The following is a 19,665-nucleotide window of genomic DNA, read 5'->3' as shown; positions in this document are numbered from 1 at the left end:
TGTTGCTAGCAGTGCTATTCTCCATTCACTACTCTGCCATAACCAAACTTTGATTTTTTTCCATTCTATTCTTTACTAGCCTAAATCCCGCTATATTATAAATTCCTTTAAGACTACATTATTTCTAAGTCATTCCTCCTACTGTTAGAGCTATCTCCACCTACAACTTCGAATAAAGGAAAGATATAATTTTTAAGCTTGTTCATTTGTTATTCTACTTGATTGTAATATGATCACTGTCAAAAGGTTCTTCATCATAACAAGATTGCTGAAAGTGCCATGAGTGAGAACTGTTTTAATTTACTTGCATAGAACTAGAAAGCCTGAAACCCTTCCTTAAAGTATGTCCCATATTTACATTTTATTCATTTGCTACGAATACATATAGTTTTAATTGTCATAAATTAATCCACCTAGACCATGTCTTAAAAAAAAATAATGTTAAAATGTCATTCAATTGCAACTTTTTTATAAACTAATAAAATGCACCGAGTTTATATTCTGTATTTAAACAACCTTCAAGACAGCCTGTCAAGTACTCTACCACCAACCAACCAAAGTTCTCATTTTTTGTCCAGCAACAAAGACAGTAACTACCACCAGTAACTGACATGCTTACAGTTTGTAAAATGTTCATTCCTGTATTCTTTTAAACATTGGCTCTTTGAAAAGAGGATAATTTTCCTCTTTATAGATCAAAAGGACAGGAAATAGCATACTGAATTTCAAAAATCTTTCTGCCGGAGTGTAAGTAATGACTAAATGAGAAGCCATGAAGTTACAGCTTTATTCAGTTGCTGTTACTGTAATCACCCTGTTTACATGCTGAACTGAATTACCTCTTGTGCAGTATCTTTGTGTATCCATCAAAACAGACATAGCTGAAGCTAGTTTCACTATAGAGTCACATACTAGCCAAAGTTCCTTTAAATGTTATTTGCCTGCTGTTGTTGAGTTGGTCCTAACAGAAACAGGAAAAAATTGCTCCACAGTTTAGCTAGAAATGCACATGCCACAGCAGCAAGTGCAGGAGGCACTGAGAACTGAGGCATTCCTCTTCTCAGTAAGTACCGAGACAACAGTGGAATTGAGAGCAGAGATCATTGTATGATGATCTCACTGTGGCCATAATTTAGATTTTTGTTTAGTGTGTGACTGAAAGAGAACACTTATGCCTGAGAAACAACTTTGGGAGAGAGGAGAAATGGTTTTTGTATAAAATATCCAATGTACTTCCTGTCTTTTTTTCTTAAAACTTAAATCTAAAATCACAAAGCTAAACTGTAATGTAGTCTGTCACATGAACACTATCACACCCTACAGAAACATGTAAATGCCATTTTATCATTTGACAATCAAACTGGGAAAACTATCTACATTTTAATTAAAGACTGAGAATGTCAGGCATTTTTTCACTTGCTTAATGAGTACATTAAAATTGAAATTTCTGAACTATAAAATGACTTCCTTTCAAGTAAACCACACCATGAAATAAGCTGTCAGAAGCCCCTTTTCTACAAGTAGATAAGTATTTTGGAATAAAATAAAATAAAATAAAATAAAATAAAATAAAATAAAATAAAATAAAATAAAATAAAATAAAATAAAATCCTATTATAATCCAGCCATTAGTTTGCAAAATGGCCACTTTGCTTTTGATCTAGCATCTTTCTAATTATGTGTCATGAGTTTGTTTTTGTTTGTTTGTTTGTTTTAACTTTGGAGATGTATATCTTTGTTATGTATATGTTTTCTTATCCTCCAAAGCAGCAGTTCTCTGTTGACAGGTCAGGCAATATTGTGGAGCTCTAAGGCAAGATTTGAAGACTTGAAGCCTGTCCTTTGGGTGAACACACTGTAATCAGGAAATTTGATTACCATACATAGGACCGCAAGGGATTCTTTTTCATGTGCTTAATATAAAATGACACAGTGCACCTCCTCCATAAAGCTCAGGCTGATAAGATCTGCTTATCTTGGAAAATTCTACTCTGAGTTCCTTAAGTTATGTAAGGCCAGATTTTCCAGTTTTCACATACAGCCATGATGGGAAACATGGCTTCAGCAACCTGTTGAGCAGTTCCACCAATATGACCGGCTATGCTGCATCCAACAATCAACTTTTGCATCGTCTTCAACTGCTGAAGCACAGAGGGCTGAGAAATGCATCTTACCATGTTGAAATTGTTCTTGAGGCTAAAAGCCACGTTTCAAGCAACATTCAAACATTTAGTACAATCAAGAGGAGAAAGGATGTCATAAGAAAGCAGTTTTTCATTCTTGCTCAGCTCATTATCTTACATTTTTTGACTCATCCTCAGAAGCTGAATAACTTGAAATGAAGCAAAATAATTCTTGGCATCTAATTTAGGTTGATTCTTCCAGTCCTTGTTAGTGTTACAGTTCCTTACTTGACAGGGTAAAAAGCAACTTAGATTCTCCCTTAATTCATTCCAAAGAATGTCATAGAGACATTTATCTGAAGTGAGTGCATTGGGGAAAAAGCACTTCTTTGACATTTGTACTACAGAGTAAAGCTATGATGTTTTCTCTGTTGCATCCTATCTACATTAAATATTTTAAAAGAAAAGAAAAATATGTCAAATTCATCTGGAGGCTTCAGCCAAATCAAATAGTTACCATTTCATAAAATCTACTTTCAGGGCCTGATTTTTAATTTACCATAAGCAATTCTTAAACTATTCATTAAAAAATGCTACTGAGGGAAAAAGAAAAAGTCAAGTGGAATTCTTCATTGTTTTGTTAAAGTTACCATTGGAGCTGTAATTATGTCCTCAGAGAACATAATTATTTAGAATTTTTGCATTAACGATGGTCTGAATGGGCAGAATTCTTAAGAATTTGCATTAATTAACATCAAGCTTTCAACATTTTTATTATATAAGAGAAAGAGGTCAACTTAAGGCCAGGACTTAGTAGCTTAACATGCTTATTTTTTGGGGGGGCATCTAGGATGCAAACAGCTTTAGAAAAGACAAACACTACTTTGTACAGGCACTTAAATTAATAATATACATTTTTCCTGAATAAAAAGTATTAGAAGAAGAGAAAGACTAATATGGAGTTGTTAAATGCAAGGGTTGTTCTATATATTCTGGCCAGTAAAACTATTACCCATAGAGCTGCAAGATCACAAAAGGTAGATACTTAAATATGAAGATTTCAATTATTTTCCTGATATGTATTCTTAAATTGGTAACTTTCTTGATAAAGTTGGAATTTCATAGAGCAATGAGAGGTTGGTCTGAGTATGTATAAGGGTCTGAGTCAGAGCCCTGACTCAGAAGAAATAAGGGGTAATGGTCACATATGAATTCTGTAGAAGAGCAGAAAAGAAAATTACATAATTCACCTCCTCTGGGAAACAATAAACATTCCTGGTGTACGGTTATTGATGTAATGTAATACAATAGCATGCGCTTTCCTTTTGGCAAAATCTATTACAACAACTATGAAGTTAGGATTTTACAATTTAGTTTGACTATCAAATTCAATCCCTCAACTTCCTAATTACCTAGGGCCTTATTTTTTATTATTTTCCCGTTTCAAAAATAGAGTATCTTTGCCTTAAAATACATGTTAAACAGATTTCTATGGCAAACTGATGCTTCTGTGAGTTGATAATGCAAAATGGTAGCTCCCACGGTTCATCTCGTTTCTCTTGGACACTCAATTTAAAATGGAATAAGATACTTCCTGCAGGTGTTTTCTCCACTTTCTACTGAGAGGTCCTATACACCAATCTCAAAATAATTTGATTAACAGTATAGAGGTGTGGTAGATCATTTTCATAAAGTCATACATGTATAGTGTTTTTGAGAACTGTAATGGGAAGATACTCTTCCATTCTCATTTTCAAATTTACCCTAGCATCAAACATCAGAAGAGATCATTCTTGCCAAAGCTCTTACATTTATATTCTTCAATGAATATTTTTATATCAACAAAGATGACTAGCATTTTTCTAGAGGTTTGCAACAAAACACTTATGTTTTTGTCTGGGAAAGTGGTAATTCTCTTTGCAGAAACTTGTATGATTTGGATTTTTTATGAAGATAGTAGTGATAACACATCAATGTTTTTAGTTTTTGCAGAACAGTGCTTACACCGAGTCAAGGACTTCCCTTGTATTGCATTGTTAGCAAGGGGCACAGCGGTTCACAAGAAGCTGGGAAGAGATAGAACCAGGACAGTTGACTCAGACTGACCAAAGACTTATTACAAGCCATATGATACCATATTCAGCAAGGGGAATGTTCAAAGTGATGGCAGCTGAACACCTGCCTGATGATGGGAAGTACTGAATTAATTCCTTGTTTGCTACAGTTGTGCTCACAGGTTTTGCTTTACATAGTACGCTGTCATTATCGTAACACATGAGTTCTTGCACTTTTACTATTTCGATTCTGTCCTTCAACCCACCCTGGGAGAGTGAGTGAGCAGCTGTGTGGTGATATAGGAACAGTACTGATATAGGAACCAGCCACAGAATCTTCATTAACACATTCTGGATTTAAAAAGAGTTCCTATCACTGCTGGATAGCAATACTCTGGTCATGTAGTCTGTTGTCCCAAGGCCATTTAGGTTTGTGTTGTATACAGGCTGTAACAGAAAAATATGACTATAGTTAAAGAAATAGTAATATGGTTTGCAAATATTCAACTACCAGCTTCTGATTGCAAGAAAAGTGAGTATTTTTTAAATATTCCCTCCCTCCCTCCCTCCCCTCCTCCCTCTCTCCCTCCTTCCTTTCTTTCCCTCCTTCCCTTCCCTCCCTCAAGGACAACAGTTCAAGCTCTGAAGTTGTGTGGAAAAATAAACTTTACATACGAAAGTAATACCATTGGAGAATCAGGTCCAATTAAGGATAATAATAATAATAATAATAAAAAAAAATAATAATAATAATACAATCTGACCATATTTAATGATGTTCAAGGTATTCTACATATTTCTAACAATTGTCAAAGTAATTTACTAAAAATTTTTTCCTTCTTATATTTCAAGTTCTTACTAAATTAATATATGCTTTGTAAAAGAAATAGTTTCATTTTTCTAAAAGATTAGGTGCCAGAAAATGTAAAGATTTTATGCAATCATTACTTTTGCTACATTATGAAAAAAACTTAACATCCCCTTCCCTTCAGCCCTGCCTGTCCCCACAAATACAAATAAAATCTTTTTCTTTGGCGTGTACATTTTGTAACACCAAACGCCATGTACATGTAAAGTCACACTGAATATATTTCTGAAATGTAAGAACTCCTCATATTTCAGAAATTTGTCACTGGAAGATCAGTTAAAAACAATCATATCATACTTTAACCTTCGATCTTTCGTTAGTGATGAAATGTTTTTTTCTTTGCGGCTTATCTACAAATGAGACTTGTACTGACCATAGTACATCATGTCTGCCTTATTAGCGTGAGTTAATAGTAGCCTGAGGACTCCTTTTTTTCTCAGCTCTGCTGTTTATTCATTCTACGCAGAGGTCAGTAGCCATTCAAACCTTCAGGAACTGCTGAAAACATGTTCACATTTTCTTTTGAATCAGCTGCTGATTCTGAGAGAAATTACCCTATGTAGAACTCCTTACCAGTGAAAAGCTGTAAAAACGTAATTTTCAAGCATATGTTAAAGGAGTAAAGGAAAGTTTGACAGAATTATTTTGTAAAATTTATAGTAGAAATGGACATTGTTCAAAAAAAAAAAAAAAAACACAAAAGGTATTTTATATAGAAATGAATTAATAATAATACAAAGCAGGGTTGACTAATTACAGACACCTTGAATGAGTTCTCAATTTTTTTCCAAAGAACTATATTAACTATGTTCAAACTTTATATATATATGGGATGGGAGAATGAGTGAAAGTATTGTTTTCTAATGTTGGAAAAAATATTAACTGGTGAAATTGTTTTTTAAAATGTATACATTTGTGGAAAATAACTTGATTTTCTATTGAGAGCAAGTAATTGAAAATTCTTTCTCTTTCTTCATCTACACTTAGGAGCTATCTTTAAATAGTGGGGAGTTCCCTTTAAATAGTGGGGGGGTACCTTTGCAAGAATAAACTTCATAATAAGGTTATATAAACCACGGAAATCATATTTTCTCATGTAAATCACAGGAAAGAGATTTTAAAACTACTCTTTCACTGTAACATTCATCCCAGTACTCTGGATCACATAAGATTAAATGTTTTACTTACAGCTCAATGAAGTAAGTGAAAGGTCAGGCTACACAGTGCTGACACAGAACTCCCCATTTCTGAAACTGTCTGGAAAGTTGCCTGATTCAGGACTTTAGCTTTCAGTTTTAAGGCAGGGATAAAGCTAAGACATGGATGAGTGAAAATATCTATGCCAACAAAGTGGGACTTGTCTGAAACATGTTTTGAGAGCTCTAAAGGGTGATCTGCCCTTTGTGCATGCTTTTAAGACCACCTTCATCAAAGTGTCTCTGCCCAAGTAGTATGTGATATTAACTAATCCTTCCCAGGGTTATGTCAGTAGGAGGGTGCTACATCAGGTGGCATTACTTTTCAGGGCCCTGCTATAGTCAGAGTAAGCAGCAGCACAATAGCTATTTCCCCTGAAGTATGTTGTCTTACACAATTTATCTGTGTTTACGAAATAACCAGAGCAAAGTAATTATATTCCTAAAAAGCATCACCAATTTTCCGCTTTGTGCCATGAAACATGATTTAATGCCTTTTTATGAAATTACTTTGATAGATTTATTATATATCCTTTTGATGAAAACTGTGAGTCTATAGATTGTAAAATATTTTTCTCTTTTAGTATTTTTTTTTACTGAAATCTGAAATCTAAATAGTTAATAGTTAGAAATCTAAATAGTTTAACATTATTTTTAGAATAACACAATAATACAAAGAGCTACAGAGATTGTAATACTTTCTTAATACTTTGATTTTTCATTGAAATATATTTAACTTTTTACTTTAAAATATATTCTGTCATATTGACTAGAAAGAAAGCTTTTATTGACCCAGAAAGAATTTTCTTCCAAATATTATTTTGAAAATGTTTGCATTTTTTTTGAATAAAACTCTGAATTTTCATGGAAGGTCTAATTCATAACTGTCTGTAGGTAGGGAATCCTTACCTTTCTGTAAGAAAAAATAATACATGTATACATTTCATATGCATATACATATATAAATCCATGAAGACTGAAATCTATTATTTTTGTAGCCTATATATCATCTTTGTTTATTACTGTCAACTGCCAGAGTAGTAGAATTGGTAAAAAAAAACAAACAAACAACAACAACAACAACAACAAAACAGAACTAGCAATGGCATTTTCAATATTGTATTACACAATTTTGCTCAGAAATTGAAATTAATTTACCATGATGATAAAGTACCTGAGATCTGTTTACACCTCCAGTCTTGTCCCTCGAGGAGCTACATAACAGAATCATAAGTCACGTGGAGACCAGCTGTACAATTCATGACAGACAGAGAGTGAATTGACTTGTCAGTCTCACAAGTAGAGTGTCCGAGGACTGCAAACACAATCTGATCAAAATTAATTTCTATTCCATTTTGTATATCAAATGCCCCAAGTAGAATTCCACATTGTGCTGTGATTGAGGGAACTTGGTCCTTCTGGATAGCTAGATTCGCTGGGCCTGTCAGTATCTCTCAAAAGATAAAGAAAATATCCTAAAGAATTAAAACTGAGAGATAAAATAATCAAAAGAATATTACCTATCCTTAGTGTTCTGTTTTTGCATATCTATCTGCACAACAGGAAAGACAGGTTTGTTCAGTTCACATTGAGAATACTGTCTTCAAGCCCAGAATGCTGCTTGGTGGATAGTGTGGAATACTTGAAATTATGTTAAAATCCACTGTGAACAAAGACCAAACGGAATACAAATACTTCATTGTAGTGTTTTGCTTCTATTTAATAAAACTTTACAAATTTGTGTATCTCTCAAGATAGACTACTGCTCAGGTCCTTATAAATCTGGGGTTTAGCTGAGGTGGTCTCAGCTGCTATTAAAAGTATTATTATGAAAGGTGATAGGTATTATTAAAATCACCAGCAATGTCAAAGAACATACTCTTTACATGTATGGTATACCCAAAATGTAACTTGAAGTTGGACTTTGCTTAGGGATCATTTCAACCTCAGCCTTCAGCCTAGTCTAACAGTGGTGGCTAAGAAGACTGTAGCTAGCAGTGCATGTGAGTTGGGAACCAGCACAACTATATTAACGTTTCATTTATTTCAAAATGAAAATTGTGGTTTCCTGGATAGTTCTGATTTGGTAATGTCAAGTTTATTATTTAGGCTCATGCTTAGTAACAAATCCTCTGATGCTCTCGTAAAAACTTTAAAGCAAACTGTTTTGCTCTGCAGCATCTTGCAACCAATAAGAATTCTGTCTTGAAGGCAGAGATCATTTAATAAAATAAATGGCAGTCTATCCTGATAAATTCATAAATTCTCAGAATCATTTCTTTAAAAATTAACATCCCCAGTTTAGGGAAAATGTAACATATGCTCTCTTATAACAAAGGGTCTTTTTGAAAGATTCTATTGACATACAGTATGATGAGGACAACATTCAGATTGCAAATTTATGACTAAAAAGAAGGAAAACCTAAGGTTGCTTTAATACTGTTAAATCATATGCATTATTCTTATCAAATGTATTGAAAAATACATTTAGCTGTCTTCGTAGGCACTGTCAGTGAGAAATTATTTTCAAAATGGTCTTGGTTTCTCTGAAGCAAGCATAAAACTGCAGCAAGTGCAGCTTTTTTTGCAAGTGTTTTCTTTTTTCAGTCATTCAATTCTGCTACTATCTTTTTAAAATCATTAAAAAAGTAACTAATATCAACAGCTCTATTGTAGTGTATTTTTCTAATATGCAGATTTACTCTGAAAGATTATAATAGAAATCTGGGAATCCATGAAATCAATATAGGACTGTTAATAAAAAGTTGACTTTCTTGTCAACCAGGTAGAATTTCACAAATCTACACAGGCTCAGAAAAAAAAATAGGGTGAACATTACAGCTTTTATTTGTTCTAGAAAGTCTTTTCCATGCAGTTAATTTCCCTTACGGGCCCAAATTGCAAATATTGAAGTTGTTGTCTCTTATTTTTATTTATTTTTATTTACTTTCCAAAGCACATAATATAGTTTCCTATTTACAGAAAAGAATAAATGCCATAAGTCATCTGGAAATCTAGGATTTTGCTTTTCACTTGGTTTTATTTGGTATTTGTGTGGCCATATGGAGATGGGGGGGGAAAGCTCTTTGTACATGAACCGCACTACAAACTCACAGCCCGGATGGCTGTGGCTGTCATCCTTATCTGAACATGGCAGAATAAGAATTTATTCCTTCATTCTAGTAGCAAGACATGATGAAAGAAAAAGAATCGTATACACAGTATTTAACCATGTTTAATTACATACACATTATTTTCGCAGCATAGACATCTGTTTAAATTTTTGTTTGCCTTGCAGGAATTAGTTTACATACAACCAATTGGATGTGGTTTGTTCATTTAACACTAATGAATAATTGACAAAATATTATTCATCCATTTGCATATATAAAATATATTTTGCTGTTTTTCCTTATAATTCTGGATCTTTATCAGTCATGCAGGACCATACATCACCATAAATAATAAGCTTATTATTATTCTGTTTCACTGCTGAGGAGAAGGGGGGGTAGCGGGATGAGAAGGGGGAGACCTCAGTATCCTACAAAAGAAAAGAAAAATCTATACATTAAATGGATGCTGTAAGAACTTCAGGTGATTTCAGTCCCCCACTGGTTTTAAGTAGAAATGCTGAGATTTCTATTTCAGGAAGGATCGAAGAGATTTTGAATTACTGACCTGCTCATGACCCCATTTGGATTTCCTGAGTTCCTGATCAGACAAAGAACTAAGCAACTTGGATACAACCACTTTGTCAATAATGATTGCTCCCAGGGTCCTCTTCCGATATCTGAGATTGTCTACAGGTTCCTTCCCACAGAGGCAAAACTATGCATCCTCCCAGACAAACCTAACAGCAGTTACATAATTAGACGGCTCTAGGAACTGCCACAAATAATCTGTTTGGACACCATGGTTGGTACGTGTTTATGAATAGGATTCAACTTCAAATTCAGATCCCAAAATATAGACATCTGTAAAAGAGATCTCTACATGTGACTTAACTACTTGAGCTTTCATTAGTTTTGCTGAGATGCTGTCTCCCTGTATATTTGATTAAAATAAATTACTGTAAATTTGGCCTTTCCAAATCAGTCTTCTAAATTACCTGTAGAAAATTTTCTCTCTTAATTTAAGAATCCTTTCAGCCAAAGTGCTGTAATGCCAAAACAGAAGTCTGTAAATAAGGCAACCTTTATCAAACTAGCCCACCAGTTTGTAATCTTAGCAACCCAAGAGCTCATATTACTTTGGGATAGTGAACATTCATGCAGGACAGTAAGAAGGGTTAGACAGTCTCCACTAGATACACTAATACAGATACACTAATAAGTATTAGTAAATAAGAATAAGCCTTGCTTTGGGAAATCTGCAAGAATTATTGCTCCAGTATATGGATTGTTTACAGACAATATATGTCCGAAAAAATGCTAATTGAAAAACAAACAAACAAAAAAAAAAAACAAAAAACAACAAAAAAAAACTATATTCCTAAACATCTTTGTCATCCAGATGACAGTTTCAATACTGAAAAATATATATATATATAAATATAAATAAATAAATAAATAAATTTATTTATTTATTTTCTCTAAACAGCATTGCAAGGTGTTGAAGTTAACCCTTTTAATCATATCATTGAAAGAATCTGAATTGCATCAAAGGACTTTTTAAACTCATAGCATCAATTTTATGTGGATGTATATTTTACCTAAGAGTTTTTAAAACAACATATTAATTGCTTGGGATCTTGGGGGAAAAATAAATAAATAAATAAATAAAATAAAAATGAAAGAAATACACTGTATTATTTTGCATTAATTTATTAATGCAAAAGGTATTGCATAGAAAGGAGATGGAGAGCATATGGGTTTTATGTAAGAGCAGTGTGGAATTAATAAGGTAGGAAGAGTTTTCTTCCATGAGTTCCTCAGACAATTTTTTTATTATTTGCTTGCTGAACTTGACTGTGAAGTGAAACAAGTAATTTTACCTCATACAGTACCTCTTCAAGACTTACTGTGACACCCTGCCTTTCGAATGTGTAAGTCAAATCTTCACAAAAAAAAATAGGATTCTGTTTGCCAGAATTCAGAGTTGAACTTATAGTTCAACTGAATACCAGAAATGAAATTTCAAATTTTCAGCTGAAACTGGACTGGTCAAATTCTTTCATTTGATAGCACCTCTGAATTTTGTCAGGATATATAATTAGTTTGCTTTATTGGCTTAACATGATGTACTTGCCGTAAATATAATGTCATTTAAGTTTTTATTAGCACTCCTATTCTGCCTCCTGAATCTGAAAAGAAGTTTCTGGGTTGCTTTGGTCAAGACAGAGAATTTTTCAGGAGATTTTTTATGGATCACAGGGCTTTAAAAAACAAGCGTATGTGCTGCAGGGCCAATGCAGCTGAGGTGAGATTTTATGCAGCTGAATTAGAATTAGGCATCAAGAGAGCTGAACCATTGAAGCCTGCAGAGGTTATCTGGAGAACGCTTACAGAAAACTTATTTTCTCCAAATCCTCTGTTTTATATGATTGAATATTGAGTTTGATTTTATTTCCTATGGAAATCAGGGTTAATGTGAAAGTTTCTTTTTTTTAGTATGTTCAGAATGTGACAGGCCCTGGAAGGTAGTTCCTCAGTGTCCTCTAAATCCCTGCAGGGTATGCCATATCAGCCAAGAGAAAGACAAAATCCTTGAAATAATAATGAATTTCCTTTTTCTACTTATATTTGCTTCTTAAAGATAAATCACTCTATATTTTTTTTCCTTTAAAATTTATACGAGACATACAGAATCACACAGAATCACAGAACTGATTGGTTGGAAGAGACCTCCAAAATCACCTAGTCCAACCTCTGACCTAACACTAACAAGTCCTCCACTAAACCATATCGCTACGTTCAACATCTAAACATCTTTTAAAGACCTCCAGGGATGGTGACACCACCACTTCCCTGAGCAGCCCATTCCAATGCCTCACAACCCTCTCAGTAAAGAAGTTCTTCCTAATATCTAACCTAAAACACCGCTGGCGCAACTTTATTCCATTCCCCCTCGTCCTGTCACCAGGCATGTGGGAGACCATACCAACAGCATCCTTTAATGTACTTATAAACAGCATGTATTTAATTTCTTGTTGACATTATACTTTCAAATAAATGTTACTTTTTCTTTCAAACAGTTTAAACCTGATTATTTTTATGCATTTTCACCTATCTGGAGTACAAAATGATTATTCTGCACTAATATTAGAATATCTCAGGTGCAACTGAGACCCTTTTGATGAAGTTACTCATGAGTCTAAAGTTCTCAGATATCTGTTATGACTTTGGACAGTGACTCTACTTTACTTTGAAGCTCTTTGCCACAAGTAAGGATTTCATTATAGTCTGTTTATTTTATACTATATAATACTTATAATATCATTATTATTTTGCAAGAAAAAAAATATATTTATATTATCAGGCAAGAGGGAAAGAAGCAAGAAATAACAAAACAAAAGAAGCAAGCAAAACAAAACAAAACAAAACCTGTCAAATCTTTCAAATGTTTACAAGTAATTGCCTTTTGACCCTTTCTATGAATTATCTTGCTTTAGCAACTGTTGTTGCAGGCCTTGAACACCTTATAATAATTACTAGAATTTTATAACATAAAACATACCACCACACTGAATAATAAAGAAAAGCATTTGTGTATTATTTAGGGCAATTATTTTATTTTTATACAATATAGGAGGATATAAACCCAAGGAAAGAAGATAAGATTTAGTGAGGGGATAAATAATGAAAAACGTTATTATTTTTGTTTTTGCATTCAAAGCTTTCCTAATACAAAATCTTTTTCCACATTTTTTCCTTCTTTCCTCATTTTAAAAGTTAACATTTAAAAATACCAGCACAATAATAACTTTTGAGAGATTAATAAGGTCATAAAAATATCTCTGTTTGCTAAAGTACTACATTTAAAAAGAGCTCTGGTTTCAGTGCTGATTTTGGTCATAATTTCTGTGTCAGAAGCATTTCAATTGCAATATAATCATGAAATACTATTGCTTATTTTAAGATACCTCACTAAGACTTAGGTATGGCTTATAAACTATAATTTAGATCTTCATTAGTTTGCTTGCTGCAAAAAGTTTTAGTATCTCCTTATTTATATGTCAGAACGGTATTGTAACTAGGAACTCAGATTATGGATCTCTGGGTCAGTTATGCAGAGCGTGTATGAAAGATTCTTTTCATGGGAATCTTTACCTCTGACTACATGATACTTTGACTGTGCAAATTTATTGTAATGGTATCTACTTCCTTTGTAATGAAAATGTTGAATAAATCCCTCAGTTAGAGTTAAAAAGGTTCATATTTCATGGTGTTCGGCATTTATGTATGTAGTTGACTGTTTGAGGAAAGGCAATGAAGTGTACAACTCTTAAAGGAGAGAACTTAAATTGGATGATCACAGATTATTCTGCACAGGATTTTACATCTCCTTTCCATACCTGAATTTCCCAGAAGCAAGCTATAAAAGACATATTTTTCTTTAACATAAGTACACTTTAAACTAGCTTGGAAGAAACAATAAAGTAACATGGTTCATTTTTACCATAATCAAAATTTGACTTAAATATTGTAAAATGTGCTTACAGAGTTTGGCAGTCAATGATCTATAGATTTTGCATTGTATTGTTTTGTATAGATATAGTATTGTATCATAAATATTGTATTTCCTTATTTTCAGTTTATGTAGAGACTTGTAAATAATTCTTTTTAACATAGATTTTATATTCCAACTATTTATTACTACTTTACATTTTTACCACATATAGATATTTTTATGATTATGTTGTTGTAATACTATTGATTATGACCTGTTTGAATGTAGTGCTAGCAGCACTTTTTAGTTACTTTTTCAGCAACTTTTTAGGTTACAGTACCAATTCTTGAACAAAGTCCAAACAAGTGGAGTTTCTAAACCTTAAGAATCAAAGTATTGTCTGGTCTGTAGCCACCTACCAATGAAGGTCTGTGTTACTAATATCTGTCTGCAAATCCAGAGAAGGTATGAAACACTTTAATCTCTATCCCAGGAAGTCTAATTGCTAACAAACTCTAGTCAAAGCATGGACAGGCCATGTATGTTACTGGTGTTTCAGGAATGTGTTCCACCATTTGGATTTTCAGTTATGAAAATAAGAGTAGTCTCTTTTTCTTTAGTGGATATTTTACATTAAAACAGTTAAAATTCTGGCTCAAGTAATGGAGTGAGAAGAGTCAATTAGTGGATACAGGAATTTAGATTTTGAATGAATGACTGGCTGAATTTCTAGTTCATTATTCAAAAGTTCTAAAGGTAAATGTGCCAGTTGACAGCATTTGAATTGGTATTGCATAGTATCAAAGTGCAGTCTGGAAAACAAGCTGTGCTGTAGATTTTAAAATAACAGTTTTACAGTTTAAAGGAAGACCATGAAAAAGCCTGTTCTTTTTTTGACTACAGTTCAGAGAGTTCCTTCTAAGCCTGAAACAGTAACTATCCCTCCCATTTTCGTGCCATTGTCAGAATATTTTTTTTCTCATTTTTAATTTTAGAAGTAAAAGCAGCTAAAATACCACATGAGAAGATGTATTCTGTTCAGAGACACAATGAACTGTACTGTCTGTTATGGATATATTCCAGATAACTAAAAAAAAAAAAAAAAAAAAGAGAAAAAAAAAGACTATTAATGATAAAGAGAAAGGATATGAGATTCTTCCTATGCAACTGACTTCAAAGGGTGATCTTTGAAACTAAATAAAAACCATGACACATCTTATAAATTACATTGGTGTGTGTGTGAGAAACATGGGTTTTTACCCTACAGTGACACCAAAGTGAGCCACAACTGATTGGTATTTGGTTGGCTGGATAATTCAGAGAGGTTCAGTAGTCACTACATAACTCTGTGATACTAAAGATCTATTGTGGTAAATATTACAAGAGGACTGCTGTGTTTACTCTTCAGACAAATAAATATTGATACTCAGCTGTAAGCACTGTAAATGACAGAGAAGTATTCCTTCTGATTTTGTTTGAAGATATATATGTGTGTAAATATGCTCATTACTTTCTGTGAAATATGTGGCAGTTAATACGGTGTTAGATTCTGCTCCTTGTGGAAATTGTTTTGCAAATATTGAATGCAATATCGATAAAATGTATGTTTGGTAATTATTTGAATATTTACATATTTAAATATTGGATGACTATTGATGTAATAAAATTGATAGTCCAACATATAATCTGATCTTAATCAGGAGATCAAATATTTCTGAGACCGTGTACAAAATAAGTATAGTTGGCATACACTTGTTTGTGGATCTTTAAAAAGAGATGTATAGCCCCCTTATAGCATCTTTACTTTCTGCTCACTTTTGCTAGAATCAGTGATTATAACAGTTATAAAGATCCTATGTTGGTTTTGTTGATAATACATGATAATTTTAAAGTACTCTTGCTTATGGCATACCTGATTAGTATATTTAGCTCTGTAGCACTGTAAAGATATGTAAATATATGTTTGTATGAATCAATTTCATCTTCTTCTGCACAAACGAGCTCATTATATGTTTTTTGTTTTGTTTTGAATCTATAAAAGCTGACATTCTTATTAAAGAACCTAAACTTCTAGCATCATGTTTATCCAGAGTACATATGTACATATGGATAAACATAAGCACATTGAGACATGAGGGAATATGTTCCCAGGTGGCTTTTCATCTCCAAAAGCCAGCTTGGAAGAATGCAATTGTAGGATGTAACCCCCTGATCCCCCCAATAACAAACAAACAAAACAAACAAACAATACTGTTGCTTCCAGGATCCTGACACAATAAACCTTTGGCAAGCCTAAAAACAAACCCTGTCCCTGTCCCCTCTTAAAGAATATTAGGCACAATTTCAGAAAAAAAAAAAAAAAGTAAAATAAAATAAAATAAAATAAAATAAAATAATAAAATAAAATTAAAATAAAATAAAATAAAATAAAATAAAATAAAATAAAATAAAATAAAATAAAATAAAATAAAATAAAATAAAATAAAATAAAATAAAATAAAATAAATAAATGAAATAGTGGGCTCAGAAAGGGAGGGTAAATTTTTTCATTACAGAATTTTTACTTAGGTAAAGAACTGCTTGTTATGCTGTACTGGGCCAAAAGGGAGAACAATAAAACTTCACTCTAAAAATAGCCAAAATCTGTGTTCTAGAAATGAAAGTTCAGTAGATTTTCTATTAATTATTTAAAGTTGTTGGACTAAATAATGCAAAGTAAGTGCTGAAGTTGCTAATTCCATTGTTGAGATCATCCTTAAATGTGACTTCCCTTCTTTACCAGTGTTTACATGATTCTTCCTTCCAGATAAAGAAAAAATTTACCTATGACATTTTAAAATTTATTCATGAGAAAAGTATGTGTTCTAATCTTCCTAATCCTCAATATAGTGTAAAAGTTTAGTATTGTGAAAATCATTCAAAGAAAAAGAAATGAAGCAGTTCAAATATGTTTTCCTTGACATGATTTCAGAGGGATTGACTTGGTAGAAAGAAAATTTACCATGATATAAGCATGCATTTGCAATCTAAATTAGGGCCTCATTAGAAAGTAAAAAACACGTGTTGGTGAGGTCTGCAATACAACCTTTTGCCATACAGTATTTGATTATGCCAACCATGTAATCATATCTTGATCCTTCCTGCAAATTATAAATATGTTACTGAACAGACATTCATATAATTCATCTCAATGATCACAACAGAACTATGAAAAGTGCAAAAAATAACCTCATGTTTATATTTCTGTAAGACCAAGTCCGCTACTATGGTTAACAATGAACATTCAGAGAGCAAAACGTATGCAGAACAACTTAGAAATCATAGTCTAAGTGAAAGTAGTATGTTAGTAGTAAGCTTACATGAGAGAGTTTATGTGAGATTAGATAAAAACATTTCCAAATTTTGACTGTGAACATTCCTGACATTTTTTACAATAGTAGGAAAACAGGTGGAATAATAACAATAATTCTCAAACAACCCATTTGCCTAACAGTAAGGTACAATCTTAGGTACAAAAATACTTGTACCTAAATATTTACTCAGTCATTTTCAGTAATCATAAAAAGGAAAGATGATGTGTATGCCTCCATTAAACCTCAAAGTAAAAGGGAGTAAGAGAAATCTTAAACAATGTGCATATGACAGAATCACTGAATGATTTTGGCTGGAATGGTATTCTTATCTAAACCCTCTACTCAAGCAAGGACACCTAGAGCATGTTGCCCAGGACTGTGTCCAGATGGCTTTTGAAGATCTCAAGCAGGGAATCTGCACAGCCTTTCTAGACATTCCATTCCAGTGCTCAGCCACCCATACAGTAAAGCGCTTCTTGATGTTCAGATTGAACCTCCTGTGTTTCAGTTTGCACCCACTGACTTGTCCTCACACTTGGCACTACTGAAGAACCTGGCTCCATGCTCTTCAGACCCTGTCTTCAGATATTTATGTACATTGATAAGATCTTATCAGTGGGATCTCTTCTCCAGGCTGAAGAGTCTCTCTCAACTTTTCCTCATAGGAGAGAAGCTCCAGTCCCTTCATCATCTTTGTGGTCCTATATTGGATTTTCTCCAGTAGTGTCAAGGTATTTCTTGTACTAGGGAGCCCTGAACTGGACCCAAACTCCATGTTTGAACTCATCAGTGACGAGTAGAGGAGAACTATCACTGCCCTTGTCCCGCTGGCAATATTTTGCCTAATGCAGCTCAGGATAACATTAGTTTCCTTGGCAGCAAGGGTACATGGATGGCTCAGGTTCGATTTTGTGTCCACTAGGACCCCTAAGTTCTGCAAAGCTGCTTTCCAGCTGGGTGAACCCCAACATATTTTCATGCACATGGTTGTTCCTTTCCAGCTGCAGGACCTTGAAGTTCTCCTTGTTGAACTTCATAAGGCTCCTGTTAGCCCATTTCTCTGGCCTTTCAAGGTCCATCTGGATAGCAGCATGAACCTCTGGTCTATCAGCCACTCCTACCAGCTTTGTGTCATCTGCAGACTTGCTGAGGGTACACTCTGCCTCATCATTCAGATCATTAACGAAGATGTTAAACAGCACTGCATCTAGTACTCATCTCTTGGGTACCCTGCTAGTTACCGGCTTCCAACTATAGACTTCTTGCTAATAATGAATACCCTCTGCTCTTGGCTATTCAATAATGACTGCAGTGCTACACAGAAGATTGATAATTACTGAAAAAATAAAAGACTTCAAGAAATTATTAAAAATAAAAATAAATGAAAATAAAATAAAAATAAAATAAAATAAAATAAAATAAAATAAAATAAAATAAAATAAAATAAAATAAAATAAAATAAAAAAGCAAACAAAAATGAGGTTATTTCCCAGACAAATCAGAAAAAAAAAAGAAAAAAAAAAAAGGAAGAAGATAAAGTATTCACATTAAAAATCAACACAAAAATTATTAATTTTACTAACAAGTTTTGGATTATGTTCTATCATAGGGTTTTGTTTAAAATTACTACCATATCTAAGAAATAATGTGATGGTATGACACATACCATCAAAACAGTTAACTGCAGAGACATTATTCCATACTGAAGATGACAGGAACCACAGAATCACAGAACTGAAGGGGTTGGAAGAGACCTTGAAAGATCATTGGGTTCTTTAGAGCAGGCTGCCAAGGTAGGCATCCAGACAGGCCTTAAATTTCTCCAGAGAAGGAGACTCCACAATCTCCCTGGTGCTCTGTCACCCTCACCATGAAGAAGTTCTTTTGCAAGTTGGCGCGGAACTTCCTGTGCTCTGTCTTGTGATCATTACTCCTTATCCTGTCCCTGCAAACCACTGAAAAGAAGTTGGCCAAATCCCCCTGTCTCCCACACCTCAGGTATTTATACACATTGATGAGATCCCCTCTCAGTCTTCTTTTCTCAAGGCTGAACAGACACAGGTCTCTCAGCCTTCCTTCATAGGGAAGAGGCTTCAGGCCCCATATCGTCTTTTTGGTCCTCCGATGGACTCTTCCGAGGAGATCCCTGTCTTTTTTGTACCAGGGAGCCCAGAACTGGACACAGTACTCCAGGTGAGGCCTGACCAGGGCAGAGTAGAGGGGGTGGATCACCTCCCTTGACTGCTGGCCACACTCCTTTTAATGCATGCCAGGATCCCATTAGCCCTCTTGGCACAGTGCTGACTCACTGTCAACATGTCGTCCACCAGGACCCCCGGGTCCTTCTCCTCTGAGCTCCTCCAGCAGGTCGTCCCCCAGCCTGTACTGATACTTTGGATTGTTCCTTCCCAGGTACAGGACTCTACACTTGCTCTTATTAAACCTCACTTGGTTTCTTCCTGC

This window comes from Anas platyrhynchos, chromosome 1 (genome assembly GCF_047663525.1).
Source record: "Anas platyrhynchos isolate ZD024472 breed Pekin duck chromosome 1, IASCAAS_PekinDuck_T2T, whole genome shotgun sequence".
Taxonomy (NCBI): domain Eukaryota; kingdom Metazoa; phylum Chordata; class Aves; order Anseriformes; family Anatidae; genus Anas; species Anas platyrhynchos.
The sequence above is the reverse complement of the archived record's forward strand: the minus strand, read 5'-3'. Positions refer to the sequence as shown.